This window comes from Bubalus kerabau, chromosome 16 (assembly GCF_029407905.1).
Source record: "Bubalus kerabau isolate K-KA32 ecotype Philippines breed swamp buffalo chromosome 16, PCC_UOA_SB_1v2, whole genome shotgun sequence".
NCBI lineage: Eukaryota > Metazoa > Chordata > Mammalia > Artiodactyla > Bovidae > Bubalus > Bubalus kerabau.
The window spans coordinates 62,649,504-62,666,152 of NC_073639.1; the positions used below are offsets into that span (position 1 = coordinate 62,649,504).

At 45.7% G+C, this 16,649-nt stretch overlaps 1 long non-coding RNA gene across 1 annotated transcript; it reads right to left on the reverse strand.

Annotated features, from left to right (window-relative positions):
- Positions 1–800: 800 nt before the first annotated feature.
- Positions 801–7,480, reverse strand: LOC129629892 (uncharacterized). The gene is made up of 3 exons (XR_008703374.1): positions 7,310–7,480; positions 1,128–1,208; positions 801–817 (listed from the first exon to the last, which is right to left on the reverse strand). It is a non-coding gene; the product is annotated as an uncharacterized LOC129629892 (long non-coding RNA).
- Between the last annotated feature and the right edge of the window lie 9,169 nt (positions 7,481–16,649).

Consider the following 16,649-nt stretch of genomic DNA (forward strand, 5'->3'; position numbering starts at 1 on the left):
TGGAGAATTCCATGGACAGAGGAGCCTGGCAAACTAAAAATGTACTGTTTTATAATTATTATATTATAATTATTACCGTTTTTATTATGCCTCTTGTACTCCTTAGCCCCCACTGCCAATGGGTTTGCACAGGCTGTGGGGACACGGTGCCCAAGTCTGGGAGGTCTGGGTGGTGGCCTGCCATGGGACGTGGATTTTGAGCATTTGCTGTGGCTCCCTCACTGTGAGATCAGGGAACCAGGAGATGATGTACCAGATGTAGATCACACATCACTTCCTCCATCCCTAATAGCACTTCTGCACAATATGCTTTCCCAGCCCCATTTTCCAGATGAGGAAACTGAGGCTTAGTGAGGGCTTAAGTGACTTCCTCAGATTCAAACGACTATTAAAGCATGGGCGGAGCTGGGGTTTGAAACTAAGAAGAGCACATTCCAAACTCCAGGCTCTTTCTGTGTCACACCAAAAGCCCCCCTCCTGCTAAGAACCAGGATATTCAAGCATCAAACCCACCATCTTGGTAGGGTGACCGACCATCCTGCTTTGTCCAGAACCCAGGGGGTTCGCAGGTGCCAAATGGGGCAGAAGCCCTAGGCGAACACAAGCTCCCCTTACATTTTGGTGTTATGGATGCTAGGCCCCTAAGCTACTGACCTGCACAGTCTGCCTTCCAGTGTGTCTGCTTCCTGCCCTGTGTTCGGACCCTCTTTCTTCTGTGCCGTGCTGTGTGTGGGTAGAGCCTCCAACGGCCATCTCTGTGAATCCCCATTGCTTTTCCAAAGTGAGCCTTTGTGAAACCACCTTAGGGCACAACGTCCTAAAATTAAAGCATTAGTTAAAATACATAAAACATGAAACAGCAAAAGCAATGGAAACAGCTGAAATAGTATAATAAAACATGTCATTACAGAAGATTAGGATGAAAAATAGTTCTTGCATTATGCCCTGAAGGTTGGCAAACTGGGACTTCGTAAATATGTCAAGAAATGTACACACAAACGCACACACAGAGATATTTATATACAAAAATCTCAGAAGCAGTGGGAGCAGCTGAAATGATAGAATGATGTGCACTTTGAGTATCTAGTGTGCATTCTTGTCCTGGTTTATAAAACATGATCGGATACCTGTTGACAGGGGTGGGGAGGGCAGAAACTCTGGAATCTGCAAAGTGTCACCGGGCTCTGCAATTTTCCATCAAGAGTTCTCTGGGAAGTTAGAAGCAATCTGTACGAGATCAGCTTTTGGGCCCCCGCGCCTTCACCTATCAGAGGTCTCCCTGCACGTTTACCTCGGTGTGTGCAGCTCCCCTGCACTCGTCCCACGTGACCCCACATTCCTGCTGCTAATGGGTTCACAGTCTGTTTCACCATATGGGGGGAGGTAGAATTTCTAACGGGAAAGCCGCAAGCCAGCTTCTGCCCACTATTACTCTGACTGGGACTGACCAATACTCACACTTGGGAACCCCGGGAAGGGGATATAAATGGTGTGACCAACCCTCTCCTGGCTCTAGCACTGAAACCTCTCAGTCCCGGGCAAATCGGGATGACTGGACCGTCTACAATGAAGTCCCAATCTTGTAACTCTTTCAGTGTTCAACTTCTTTCTATTACATTTTAAAATCACAGATGGACAAAGCCGCTGAAATCACCTCAACCCATTCCTGAGTCTTCCTTCCCCCACCGGATGCAAAAAGAAACATGTAATTCAGGTTACAAAAATCAGCATAAAGACATGAATTGTTGATGGGCCCCCAAAATCCTACTGTCCACTGATGATCAGCAAATGAGCAAATTGCTTCTGGGTTGATCTTTCTGGCAAGTCTTAGTGTCTGTTTTATTTAACTGACGGCATCTGTCTCTGATAGCAGGGCTCTCTTGGAGTGATAAATTGTGTCCATATTTACTCTTCTTCCTAAAGCTAATTGTTGGCGGGAGGGGGGAGGTGGGGGGGGGTGTTTTAAATACCTTTTTGATGTGCTAAGAGCTCCCCGTGAGGTAAATAAACAGACCGTTAGGTTTCACCCAGAAGTGTCTGCAGAAGCACCATCTCCTAATTCGTTGTAGTTAATGGACATTAACCTCTCCGGCTCCCTCTCTCCGTTCAACCCTCATCCTATAATCATTGTCATTACTTATAATAACATTTTACACTTGTAGGTCAGCTCTTCTTTCTAAGTGCCCGAGTCTCGTCTAATGAGTAGCTTTTGAATCTAAATAATGAAGTATTTGCCCTTCTCAAGTTTCCAGTCTAGGAACAAGAACACGCTTCCCCTGACCTTTGCTTGGAGCCTATTCACGAATGCACAAACACACATATTCACACTCAGGGAACAGGCACTCACATATGCATACATGCACGTGCACACACACACACACACACCCTCTGAATTACCAATGGGAACTAACACCACTTGTCATTTGCTTATCTTCAGCATGCAGATGATCATGATAGCTACCATTTCTGGTGGCTTTCCTGATGGCTCAAATGGTAAAGAATCTGCTTGCAAATACAGGAGACCTGGGTGTGATCCCTGGGTCAGGAAGATCCCCTGGAGAAGGGAATGGCTACCCACTCCACTATTCTTGCCTGGAGAATCCCATGGACAGAGGAGCCTGGTGAGCTACAGTCCATGGGGTCACAAAAAGACATAACTGAGTGACTAACACTTTCACTTTTTTTCAAATCTGCCCTACTTCTGTGTTAAAGGCACACAGCATGCATTTCATTTGTATAGCAATGCTTTGAAGTAGATAATCAGCCCATTCTACAGTCAGGAGAACTGAGGGTCCCAGAGGTGCAGTAACCTCAGGTTCACACAGCTAATAAGTTACAAAGAGCCATTCTAAACCCCAGGACTGTCACCAGGGCCCTCACTTTAAGCCACCAATGACCCAAATGATCCCAGTCAACTTAGAATCCTCAAATGCCCTTGTCCACTGTCCTGGGGCAATCCCCCGTGGGAGAAGAATGCTGGGAACCCCCTTCTTTTAGGCTGCATTTTGCAGTTGCAGATCACTGGAGACAGTTTGCCCGATTACAGGGACCAGAAACAGCGCCATTTTTCTGGACCCAGTGTAATGTCAGGGCGGTCTGGACCTGGAGCTGCCATCTCCCAGAGGACACTGGAATGGGCCTGGCTGGACCTGCTGCACCTTGCAGACCCCCACCCAGCCCCCTGCCTTCCCTTCCAGAAGAATATAGCACTTGTCCGTCTTCCCAGCCAGAAAGGAGGAGGATGTCTGTGGTCAGTTTCACAGCTGCCATGGCAAGGCAAAAGCCTCCAAGGGACAGAGGCCCCTAAGGAGACAAGCCTGTGGCAAAGAGAAAACCGATTCCCTCAGCATCCTTTCAGCTGGCAGCTTGAAGCTATTTGAGGCGTCAAACGTCCCCCAGTTGGTTTCGAGGCAAACGCCACTTGGCTGGGGAGGGGCCCCCACTTTCAGCAAGTGTTCTAGCAGAATGCCAGAGACCAAAATTACATGCCTTCCCCTCAACGGCTTAAAAAGCAGCCTTCAAGGGGGTTTTGCCCATGTATAATTCAAGAAGTGCCGGAGCTAGAAACTGCAAACTCGGTTAGATTTTCCTTCCCTGGGAGGATCTTTGTCTCAAGCCACAATTGTTTAAACTTGCAGTGTCGCGTGTGTGGAGGGGAATGGCTCTGACCCCTTGTTCAGGTGACACTTGTCAGGCCCTCCTCATTGAGGAGCCTGCAAGAAGACACAGCGGAAAACCTGAGTGGCTTTGGTCTGCGTCCAAAGTTCCTCTTCTCTTTTTCTTTGTCCTTTTCAAGAACACAGAGTTGTGAAGCAAATTGCAGCCCAGTCTGCTAGAGTCTGGTCCTCAGAGTCTCAGAGGCCCTGAGCACGTCTCGCTGCCTAAGGGTGGCAGCTTAAATGCCCAGAGACTCTCAAGCAGCCAGCCTGCGCGTGTTGCCCAGCCCCTTCCCAAACTAGCAGGCAACCAAGGGGCCAGGAGAACTGGGTTCCTCCTGTAGATGGCCTCCACCTTGCAGGCCTTGCAGGAGCCGGCCCCAAATGTAATCACAATTTCCATTACCAAGGGACACAGCCGCTCATGTTGGCAGCCTTCCAGACTCGCTCACTTCCTGGGGCATGGCAGCGTGGCAGACTCCAGAATCAGAGGAATCTGTATTCAGACCTCTGCCCTGCTACTCAGGGGCTGTGTGACCTTGAGCAAGTTGCTGAACCTCTCTGGACTTTCTTTTCATCATCCATAAAATGGAGCTAGTAATGCCTGCTTTGTGGCACTGTGAAGATTAAAAGAGTAAGTGCTTGTCTGTTGTGCCCAGCGCTGGCCTCTCCATCTAGCACAGCAGGCACAAGGCCTGTGGACATGGTACTTTCAGGAGTCCCCCCACACCCACCAAAATACTTCTTGAAATAAGCAAGATGCATACCTTGACTGTGTTGGTATAAAGGTGAATGTGTTAATAATTAAAGTGGATTGCATTTATCTTTATAACTATGCAGATATAAAAAATAACTTTTAGCATTTTTAATGGGGAAAATGTTAGTCACTCAGTCGTGTCTGACTCTTTGCGACCCCATGGACTGCAGCCTGCCAGGCTCCTCTGTCCATGGAATTCTCCAGACAAGAATCCTGAGTGGGTAGCCATTCCCTTCTCCAGGAAAGGAGCCCACAAAAAATCAAGGTGTGGCCCTGTTGATCCCCGCTGAGCACATTATAGTCATCTCCTATAAACCTCACAGCCCTTTGGGGCAAATGTTGTAAGCCCCATTCAAGAGGTGAGGAGTATGAGGTTCAGCTGGACTTGGTGACTGTCGAAGCCACCCTTCCAATAAGGCCCATTCTCTTTTTCTTAAGCTCCTGCTATAAATCAGAAGTTACCTTCATACAACAAAGAACAGAAGAGAAGGTTAGTTTGGCCCTGCCTTCGGCAGGATCACAGATGACGCTTTTGACCAAATATCCCCCCACCAGGACCTTGGCCCCATCCTATTATTTACTCAATAAATTTCTTTAAATTATTTGTTAAAATCAATGTATTTTTAAAGAGAAATTGGGGCTTCCCTGGTGGCTCAGTGCCTACCAATGCAGGAGATACTGGTTCAAGCCCTGATCCAGGAAGACCCCATATGCCTCAGAGCAAATTACTCTGTGCACCACAACTCTTGAGCCAGTGCTCTAGAGCCCAGTAGCTGCAACTTCTGAGCCACATGCTGAAACTACTGAAGACCGAGAGGCCCTAGAGTCCATGCTCCACAACAAGAGAAACCACCATCCCAATAAGAAACCCGAGCACCATAACTAGAGAGCAGCCCCCCTCACTGCAACTAGAGAAAAGCCCACGCAGAAATGAAGACCCAGCACAGCCAAAAATAAATAAATAAAACTATTTTTTTCTAAAAGAGAAATGGTATATCCCTACCATGACTAGAAAGCTGGCATCACTTGCTGTAATTAAAAAAAAAAAGTGTGTATTAAAATTTTGAAAGTTCACATGCGGGCCATCTAAGATCATCTTGCATCAGGGTTATAGGGAGATGAGTGAGGGTCAAGGTCATGCCAATGAGGGTCAAGGTCATTTGAGCAAGGGTCCGAGTGAGTGAGAATAAGATCCTGAACTAATTATAAATTTTGTTATTTTGTTCATCATAGATATTTTTCATGAATCTTAATTCTTCTAATATTGCTTGTGCTTATTTTATCTTGATGACTGAATTTTTTGTCAGCACCTTAAATTCTGGACCAGAGGCAAGCGTTTCACCCACATTACATCATCTGTGCTGCGTACAGAAGGAAGGTACTCCCCACTTTGAGAAACCCAATCTAAGGTCAGTGACTTCCTGGGCCAGCATCTTGGAGAAAATCAGACCAAGGAACAGTGAGTGGAGAGGTTACGAGGAGGCATAGGCAGGGCGTGGAGATCAGTGTGGGCCAAAGTGGTAGGCAAATGGATTTTGAGAACTCTTTTCAAGGCCGAATTAACTTCCAGGCCTGGAGGGACCATTAACTTCTGCTCTCAGACTCCCCTTAATGGACTGAAGGTTCACTCCCCACCCAAGGTAAACCGCTTACCCCGCCTCCCCACGTTCCCCCTAGGCCTGGTGTTTATAAAGCCATTTGCACTCCCAGGAGAAGGGAGAATGAATGGTGATTGTTTCATCATTAAGTTAACTCTGCGACAACTCAAATGCGGCACAGGGGTGGCCCCATCCCTGTCCTCCCGCTGACCCACGAGTGTCTACTGTCTGTAAATACCACCCCACACCATGAACAGGTGTAAGATCTGGCCTAGTGAGCCCGGGCTGGGGCTGGAATGCAGAGCTGTGCCTGGAGTGTGAAGGGTTCTCAAGTCTGCAGAGTCCCACACATTTCACAGGCCCTTTCCAGCAAAGCTAATTAACTTCCCGCTCCCTCGGGCACTGGTGTAAGAGCTAGGCATAGGAATTATTGATGTGACCGAGTTTCCTAGCAGCTGGTGGTTGGGGTCGCCTTCTTGCACTGATCTGAGGGGGCAACTAGGACTTCCAAGTAGACACAGACACATATGGGCCTGAAATCCCACCATTTGATGCCATCAGATTTGGAGGGAGCTTTCTGAAATGGGCTTCCCTGGTGGCTCAGATGGTAAAGAATCCGTCTGCAATGCAGACCTGGATTCAGTCTCTGGGTCAGGAAGCTCCCCTGGAGAAGGGAATGGTTTCAGTATTCTTGCCTGGAGAATTCCATGGACAGAGGAGCCTGTTGAAGTACAGTCCACGTGGTTGCAAAAAGTCGAACGCGACTGAGTGACTAACACTTTCACTTTCTGCAATGCACTATGCAAATACAGGCCTTCTTGAAAGGGGGACCCCTGAGCCTTTGTGGGTAAATAATCTCACATGATTAGGGTACATTCTCAAAGCTGGGGCTTAGGGTGAAGGGGACAGCAAGGAGAAAACAGGAAGCCTGGGGGAAAGAGATGGTAAAATACACAGAGAGAAGGTGTTGAGTGTAGAAGGCAGTATGTGAACACATTTGTTCATTGACTCAGACAGTATTTACTGAGCATCTGCCATGTGCCAAGCACTGGGCTAGAGTCTTGGCATATAGTGGTGAGCAAGGGCCCTGCACTTGTAGAGCTCATAGCCTAGGTGGGAGACTAACCAAGCAATGAACCAACTCCTTAGCTCAGCCTCTAAGGCCTTTTATGATCTGGCCCTTGGCCTTGTCTCATCTCCTGTCACCCTCCCTGGGACTGCCAACCTCTAGCCACTTGGCTTTCTTTTACTTCTTGAACACATCAAACTCATTCCCACCCCAGGGCCTTTGTACTTACTTTTCCCTCTGCCTGGAGCTAACTTTCCTGGATTTTCATATGACTCACTCCTTTTCACTTCTCAGATCTCATTGAAAATATCACCTCCCCAGGAAGCCCTCCCTGACAACCCCCACTCTAAATTTCCCTTTCCCTCTCTGTCACTTTCCAGCCTGTTGCCTAGTTTTCATTTCTTCTCAGCACTTATCGCCATCCTGGATAACTATTGGTTTCTGGGTTCCGTGTCTTTCTTCTCCATGTCAATGTAAGCTCCTTGGGAGTAAAGCCTTTGTCTAGATAAAGGAAGCAAACAAAAAGTTAATAAGTGATTGTGCCTTGTGACGCAGGGAACAGCTCAGTGAGAGAGGCTAACTTGGGCAGGTGTGGCCTGTTCGGGGCCCCAGGGCAGGGAGTGTTCAGGGAAGGCCTCCCCAAAGGGTGATGTTTAAACAGAAGCCTGCAGGATGAGGAGCTGGCCTGGAAAGCAGACAGGAGTTGGGGAAGTTTCAGTCAGAGGAGCAGCACCCTCAGAAGGAAACCCCCAAATGGCATTTTTCAAGGAATCAAAAAGACCCCCGCTCTGGACAGTCAGGCCTGGGTTTGAATGGCAGTTCAGCTGCCTCCAGCTGTGTGACTCATGGGAAAGTCATTTCCCTCTTTTGGCCTTAATCTCTGTCTTTATAAAATGGGGATTAAAATGCCTTCCTTGAACTGTGTTATTAAAATTACATAAGATAATATAGAGAGAGTTTGGTATAGAGTAGGAGCTTAATAGATGTTCATATTCTACCTCCCTTCCCTTCATGAAGTTGCTAGTGACTCTAGGCCAGTAGAACTGGCCTACTCTAAGACAGGAACCTCTCCACCCCTGCCTCATCCCTACTACCTTTGCCCCCTCTCCTTGTATCTGAAACCCAACCCCCCACACCACTTCTCCCATCTGCACAGCCCACCTGGCCCCCTGTGGGTCTTTGTCTACAATCTTCCCACTGAAGACTGCACAGAGATCTTAGTGGCAGCTTGTCCCACATCAGACCTGAGCTAGGATGAGACCCCAGATCATCTAAAAACAGGACCAGCATTCCTTCCACATTACCTACCAACTGAGGCTCAGAGCCGGGAGGTTGCAGTTGTTCGCTATCAAAGATGCTCCCTACTTCAAGTTCAAGACCCAGGAAGCAATAACGCTGACCTGTGGACTCTTGAGCTGAGACATCTCTAGCAGGATAATAGTAACTACCAGTTACCCAGCCCTGTCAAGGAGCTAGGTGAGTTCTTTACAGGCCTAATCTGATCTTGCAGCCTCATTGATCACAGGAGGTATTATAGTCCCACTTTATAGATGAGCATGTTAAAACTCAGAGGTGAAGTGACTTTTCCAAGATCCCATAGCTGTGAAGACGCAGAGTTTTTAGCCCAAGCAAGGGCATTATTACATGTCTTTAATAACCAGCACAAGTATGGCCACCTGCCAATCAGAAGAGACATTAGCTTTGAACCTCTGGCCTGGCGTACCTATGAGCATCAGCCCCAGTGAGGCTCCCTGCAACCTCTGATGCTGTGGGGCCCCCGGGGGAAGCCAGTGTACTTGGGGTAAAAATGAGGGAGCTCCCTGCTGGGTCAGAAAGCTTGGGAGAAAATCAGAGAATATGATATTCAGCCAAGAGGTCATCTCCCTGAGGCTACATAGCACACTTTGAAGGAGTAAGCAAATCTCAGAGGCGTGGCCCAGAGTCTGGGTGCAGTCAAGTAGAGGGACACAGCCTGGCACATCCAAACAGATGAGCTGAGGTTGGTATTCAGAGACCCACAGGGGCCTGAAGGCTCTGAACATCTAGGCCAAGGTCCATGTGTCCAAACCTAGTCTGAGCTCCTTCATGTTATTCAGACAGAATTCCTTTACTTTTGTCCAAGACAGCAGCCCTTTGGACACACTGCCTGGACTTGAAGCCCAGATTCACTACCTGTCAGCTCTGCAACCTTGACTAAATTGCTTAATTCTCCCTGTGTCTCAGTTTCCTCATTAACACAATTTTATTGCAGCAATGATTAGGTAAATTATACTTCTTAAGCTCTGTGAAGCAGTACTCAATATGTAAATAATTTTCCCAGGATGGTTTTACGAAATACCAATTGTACCAAACTATTTGCTTTTCTCCCATCACTCTCACACCTTGTGGTGGTGGTGGTTTAGTCGCTCAGTTGTGTCCGACTCTTTGCGACCCGATGGACTGTAGCCCATCAGGCTCCTCTGTCCATGGGATTCTCCAGGCAAGACTACTGGAGTGGATTGCCATTCCCTTCTCCACTCACACCTTATATTGGTTAGGAATTGTGCTTGGCTGCTGGTGTGCATGCTAAGTCGCTTCGGTCATGTCTGACTCTTTGCAACCCTGTGGACTGTAGCCTGCCTGGCTCTTCTGTCCAAGGGATTCTCCAGGCAAGAATACTGGAGTGAATTGCCATGCCCTCCTCTAGGGGATCCTCCCAACCCAGGGGGTCTCTTACGTCTCTTAAGTCTCCTGCATTGGCAGGCAGGTTCTTTACCACTAGTGCCACCTGAAAAGCCCCAGCTACTGGTAACAGAGACATAAAATAACAGTGGTTTTTAAAGAAATAGGGGTTTATTTTCTTCTCACTTAAAAAGAAGTCCAGGACTGGCATACTATGTCCTCAAAATCATCAGTTCCCATGTTCATGTTTTTTCTCATTTATCCTTGGTTTATGGTTGCCATTATCAAGGTCACAAAATCAATGGTGCAACTCCAGCCATCATGTCTTCATTCCAGGCATGCAGAAAGAGGAAGAGAAAAAAGCAAAAGGGTACAGCGGCTGAGTTGACCCTTTTTTAAAAAGCTTTCCTGAAAGCTCTACCCAACTGTTTTCCACATACTGTTTATCAGAAATGGCTTGTATATCTGGACACAAGTTTAAGCAAACTCTAAGTGATAGTGAAGGACAAGGAAGCCTGGCTTGCTACAGTCCATGGGGTCACAAAAAGTCGACACAACCGAACAACAACAATCTGCAAAGGAAGCTGGGAAATGTAGATTTTTTTAGTTGGTCTGTTGCCACTTAACAAAAAACAAAGTTAGGTCACTAAGGAAAGTGGGTATAGATATTGAGTGGGCAACCAGAAGAATTTGCCTACTTTTGTCCATGTGATTTGTGTTCTTGACATATTCCCTCCCTGTGAAAATCATACTGATCCTTTGAGGCCTGGCTCAAATGCATCACTTCCCTAAAGTCTTACCTGGAATCCTCTGTCTAGCCCACACCCCTTTCTACCTGCATTGCTCAACACAGTAGCCAAAGGCAGCCGCTAGTGCAACTGAATGACAGAATTCTTAATTAAAATAACTTAATTTTAATTAGTTTAAATTTAAGTTAAAAAACTAATATTGCATTCAGTTATTGGAAAACTAAGTATGTTTGGAACAACTTGGGCATGTGAATCTAGTTTTTCAACCATAAATTATAAAATCTAAATACAGATCAAGTATTTTCAATGAAAATTTAGTGTCTGAATTGAGATGTGTTATACTTAATACACAGATTTTTTTTACTTTAAACTTTTTATTTTTTTTTTCTTTTGAACTTTTTATTTTGTTTTGGGGTATAGCTGATTACTTACACACAGATTTCAAAGATGTTGTACCAAAAAATAAAAAGTAAAATATCTCACTAATATTTATCTTGATTACATGTTGAAATGATACTGTTTGGGGTATATTGGGTTAGATAAACTATCTTATTAAAGTTAATTTCATCTGAATAATTTCATCTATTCCATTTTTCCTTTTGGATGCGGCTACTAGAAAGAATTTAACTATGTATATGGCTCTGAGTATGTTTCTATTGCACATCTCTGCTTTCTGTCTTCTGTATTTGAGTCAATTGTTAACATATCTGTCTCCCTACTCCATGCATATGGCTACATAAGAGCCACAATCCTAGTAGTATTTATACCAACTATTTACTGAGCATTTATTCTGTACTAGGAATTATGTTATTTTAACTTAAGGGAAAAAATTTTAATTTTTATAGATTCATAGGAAGTTTCAAAAAAGAAGTAAAAGGACAAGGAAGATCCATGTACCCTTACCCAATTCCCCCCAAGGAGAATATCTTGCATAACTATAGTGTAATATACAAACCAGGAATTGGCATTGATAGAGTTGACCAGTTATTCAGATCTTGCTGGTTTCCGGTGTCCTGCATGTGGACATTTCTATGCAGTTTTAACACATGCAGATCTGTGTAAACATCATCGCAATCAAGATAAAGAAATATTCTGTCACCACAAAGCTCCCTCATGCTATCCTTGTGTAGCTACAACTCCTCTCCCCCAGTCCCTGGCAACTGCTAATCTATTCTCCCTTTTGTTATTTTGAAAATGTTACATAAATGAAATCCTACAGTATGCAAACTTTTGAGACTGGCTTTTTTCACTCAAGATGCATGCGAGTTCTTCATTCCTTTCTGTTACTGAATAATATTCCATAGTATGGATGTACCACAGATTTTTTTTAACCCATCCTCTAACTGAGGGACATTTAGGTTGTTTCTAGTTTTTAGTAACTCTGAATTAAGCCCCAGTAGACGTTCATGTACAGGTTTCTATGTGAACTTTGGCTTTCGTTTCCTGAGATAAAGTACCACAAGTGCAATTGCACACTACATTTTTTAATGTGACATCTTGCCTCCATCTACACTCTGTTGTGGTAGGCAGCCTGTGAGAAGAAAGAGAAGAATATGGGCTTTGAAGAAACATGCCAGGATTCAGATCTTGACTCCATCACCCATGGCGGGAAGTGCTCTCAGTTCGTGCCTCTGTGAAATGGGTGTGTTTAACACAACTCTCAGGTTCATGAGACCGACAGATAAGCAAAGCAATTGTGTGGCAGGTGGGAGGTGCTTTACTGATGCAGGTTTCTTTCCTTGCACACTCTGTGAATCCTAGCACAGTGCCAACAACGTGGAAGGCGTGGGATCAAGGAAGGAAGGTGGGGGGTGGGAGGTGGGACAAGTGAAGGACGGAGCCCAGCTGGGGTTTCAGAACAGGTGGGCGGGCTTGCAGACTCCACACACAGCCAAGATCTGGCCTAGAAGGGAGGCCGCCTGCTCTGGCTGGATAGGAATCTCTTCTTGGAGTGGCAGGTGGCAGGTGCACGCTGCCCGCTTAGCAGGTGCTTGTGGCTGGCAGTGTCAACAGAAGCTCTGAATTGTTGGTTAGAACTGCAGTGAAGGCTTTCAGAGCCCTCCCTTCCCTTGTTCCCGCATTGTACCGGAGGCTGGGGGGAAAAGCCCATCTTTTCTGTGTTGATTGTCTAGAATTAGCTAATGGCTGCTATTTCTTGAGCATTTACTATGCACCAGATGCTGTGCATAGAACAGCGACACAGCAGGGAGAGACCTTCGCTCTCCCCATGTTACAGATGAGAGAAGTGGGGTTCAGTGAGGTGATGTTAGTTTCCCAGCCCTAATATGACCCCAGTATCCTTCATTTGATCCTTGTGCTGTACCACTCCAGAATAACCAGTTTCCTCTATCTATCTCCTATATGTCATCAAATCAACCCCACCGCCCTGCCCCCAGCTAAGCAGAAGGAACCAGGAAGAAACCACACAGGAAGGGGACTAATCTAGCCCTAAACCATCCTTGAGATGTAAGAGTAAGCCTTACCCGGTGATTGTATATCTAAGTGAGGATTCTTTTTACCAAGTTAACAGACACTCAACCTTATCTGACTTATACCAAAAGGAAAATATATTGGCTCCATTAACTAAAATTTCCCATTTCTAGTTTCAGGCACAGCTGGATCCAGGTGTTCAAACAACATTATCAGAAATCTCTCTCTCTCTTTTAGCTCTTTTTTTTTTTTTTTTTTTTTGGTATTGACTTCCTTGTTGAATGGCTTCTTTCTTTGTAAGGGCGAAGATGGTCACCATCAACTCCATGGTTGCGCTCTGTCAGGTTAGCAATCTCAGTGCAAAAAGAGAGCACCTACTGTCACAAAGTTCCTATCAAAGTCCCTGGATTGACCACACGCGCATGACATGCTCAGTCCTGATCCCAGTGTAGCCAGGACAATGGGACATACAGGTCAGCCAGGCCTGGGACACATTCCGGTCTCTACAGTTGCGGGGTGGGGCTCCCTCTTAATCCAAACAAAGACTCACAGCAATGATGGGATGATTCCCCCAAGGGAGTAGGGGGGGGGAAATGGATGCTATTCCCAGGAGATAAAATGGTATCTGGACAAACCAAACAACACAGAGTGCCTCCCCCAACTCCCATGAAACGTTTCAGCTGTGTTACATCTCCCGCCTGTGCCAATTTGGGGAGGAGGGGTTCCTGTGGTGAGAGATGTTGGAAAAATTCCTAGTGGCTCTAGGAGACCAAATAGCGTCATAGGAGCTGCCAGACATTTCAAGGACAGTTGTTTGGGAAAAACAAGCTTTCAGGGTGTGTGAAGCTAGCAGTTATACCTATTTTGTTATTCTCTACATAAGCTTTCTCCCTCCTTTCTAACAGACTTCAACTCTTCAGAGGTATTGAAATTGGGAACCTCGCATTGAGGGGCCAACTGCTAGAAGCTCACAAGTCAGAGAACTTGCTTCTATCTTTGCCTTGAACCTGGCAAAGAGAGGTAGGGGAAGTCAGGGAGGCCCCAAGCTCCTATGCCTGCATTTCTTGAGCCTTGGCATCAAGATTGCAGCCAAAGATTTCCACTGAGCTGGCTCATAGACTTTAGGTCAGGCTGGGGCTTCTCAGACATCACTAAGCTGCAGAGGTTCGTAAAGTCCCCATGGCTCATTTGGAATTCACAGCTTTCCCTCATGTCATTTTTGTTCAAAACACCAAGTCAGCCCTAAGTAAAGGGACAGAGCCACCACACAGAACAAAATGCTCTTCGGCCCTGAGTCCTTCAGCTCTGGCTAGTACATGAACACTTTTCTCTAACACAGGAAATTCAGGAAAATAGGACCAGCTGATTTTTTTTTTTAAGGGGCTCACATATACAAATAGTAATAATAATAATAATTTATTAAAAACTTTGCAACTTGCCCAGAAACTTGCCAACAGCACTTCTGGCCACTTTTGGGCTGGGCCTTTGTGACGTCACATGAGCAATCCGCCAATGGACGAGTGGCTCCAACTTCCTAATCTGCATATTTGCTCGCATTGGTTCAAATTTCAGGACCGTCCTATTGTGGTGGTTTCTCTATATTCAAGGTTACCCACGTCAGACAGAGGACAAACTCCACTTCTGGCCTCCCTGCCTGGCTAGGTTTAAGGATTGGAATCAAGGCAGTCAGTCCCTTCTGGGAAAGCGACCTTATAGAGGTTATGAAATCCAGCGGGGCATGGAAGGAGAAAGCGTTGGCAAGGGATGGAGGCAGGAGTTGGCTCCGTGACCTGTGCTTTCCTTTCTTGACCCCACCAGCACGCCTCCTGCATTTCCCAAGTGATTTAATTATCTATTCTTTGTCTCAAAGACGGTTAGCCCTGAAATTTGGATGAGGAGAAATCAGACCCAGGTTACTTAAATTATTGTGCTTGATTTTTATCTTGCTGACTGGTAGCTCAGGCATGTGAATTGAACATGCAAATATGAGCACAACAACATGCATAATTTAAGACCCTCAAATTAACAAGAGTGAAACAATTGAGTAATCTTACTGCTTTCTCTGAAGCCCAGTTTTCTGAGAATGTTCTTAACTCCCCCCCTCCCCTTAGCTATCTGAAGGGAGGACTTGGAAAACAGAAGGAATCTGAAGCAGAAGGGTGTATGTAGCTACTAGTGGCAAGGAAAAAGGAGGAAGACTGATGTTAAAATATGGTCATATTTCATTTAGGTATCATTTAATTTGGATCTGGTGTAAATAACCTCAAACAAGCTTTTCTTTACTTTGTACTGTCTATAAATATGGCATCTATTAGACCTCTGGTTCTCAACCCCTAAGGTTTTAATTCAACAGATTTGGGCAGAAATAAAGACTTTTAAACAGGTGTTTTCTGCCAGAAGAGGACTACCCTTGAGAAGCTCTGCCTTAATTTTTTAAATATTTACCCCAATGATCTTCACAAACTATTGAAATATCTCAGCAGCTGAAATATTTTATTTTTCGCTGTGTCACATAGCATATGGGATCTTTGTTCTCTGATCAGAGATTGAACCCACATCTCCTGCATTGGAAGCGCAGAGTCTTAACCAACTGGTCCGCCAGGGGAGTCCCTGAAATATTTTAGCATGCAAACCTTCTCTCTCCATTTGCCTGTCATACCCAAAAGCAGAAGCCCCTAGTCCAGACATTCACAGATCTAAACTTGAAACTGGAGCCACCCTAACTACAGAGAGGTGAAGCAAGCATGATAATGTGCCTTGAGGACCTCTTACCACAGGACTTGCAGTTGATCGAGGGCCCCAGTGCTGGCTCTGACCCCCCCAGGGCTGCTGCTCCCAGCCAGTGAATGAGCACAGCAGCTGCGACCCATGGGCCTGGCCCAGTGAATCTTCCTCAGATTGCGTGACAGTCTAGGTTGCTTCCCACAAGACCTGCCTTTCCTCTCCTCTTCACTGGGGGTCTGATAATCCTCCTAACTTCCATGGCTTCCTCCCTGTTTTTTCTCACATGGACCTTTCCCCTAATAAAATCCTTTTGCTTTAAATCCCACCGGGTTTTGACAAGGAAATTAACAGAGTAACAAGTATAAGAGGGGAGGCATTTGGGGCCCTTTCTTTATTGAGAAGCTTCTCTCCCTACACATTGTCCACCTCCTGTTCTAAGGGGAAGAGTAGAGTGAATGTCGTCTCAACAAAGCAGGTCATATGATGTAGGGGAAGCCCATCCAGACAAGAAGAGGAAGGGCAAGCACTTTCTTGAGGACCTCAGGCATCATTTCATGAACACAATTCTGTTTTAACAAATGAACATCATATATTTGTTTAAGGAGACCCCCTCCCCCACTTCCTGACATTGCTTTTTTGGCATCATACTTTCTTCCAGATAATTGAATCATTTCTTTCCAAATAAATTCTAACATTTGAACCACTTACTCGTTTAGACTGTCTCTCCTCACACAGTTCAAATTAGTGAGTTCAGATTTCCAGATGCCATGCTGTGAGTATCAGCTAAGAATAGGCATGTGGGGGAGAGGGGAACAAACCTTATTTTTATGGCATTTGTTTTGCTCTTTTCTTTGACATGGTCTGACCCCAGGACTTCCATACTGCATTGTCTCTTGGTTTCTCATCTCACAGAGACAAATGCTCAGCTTCCTTCTAATTTTTTTTTTCTTAGAATCAAAGAGCTCTTTCAAAGCCCTGTCCCCATTATCTTGGAGACAGAATTGA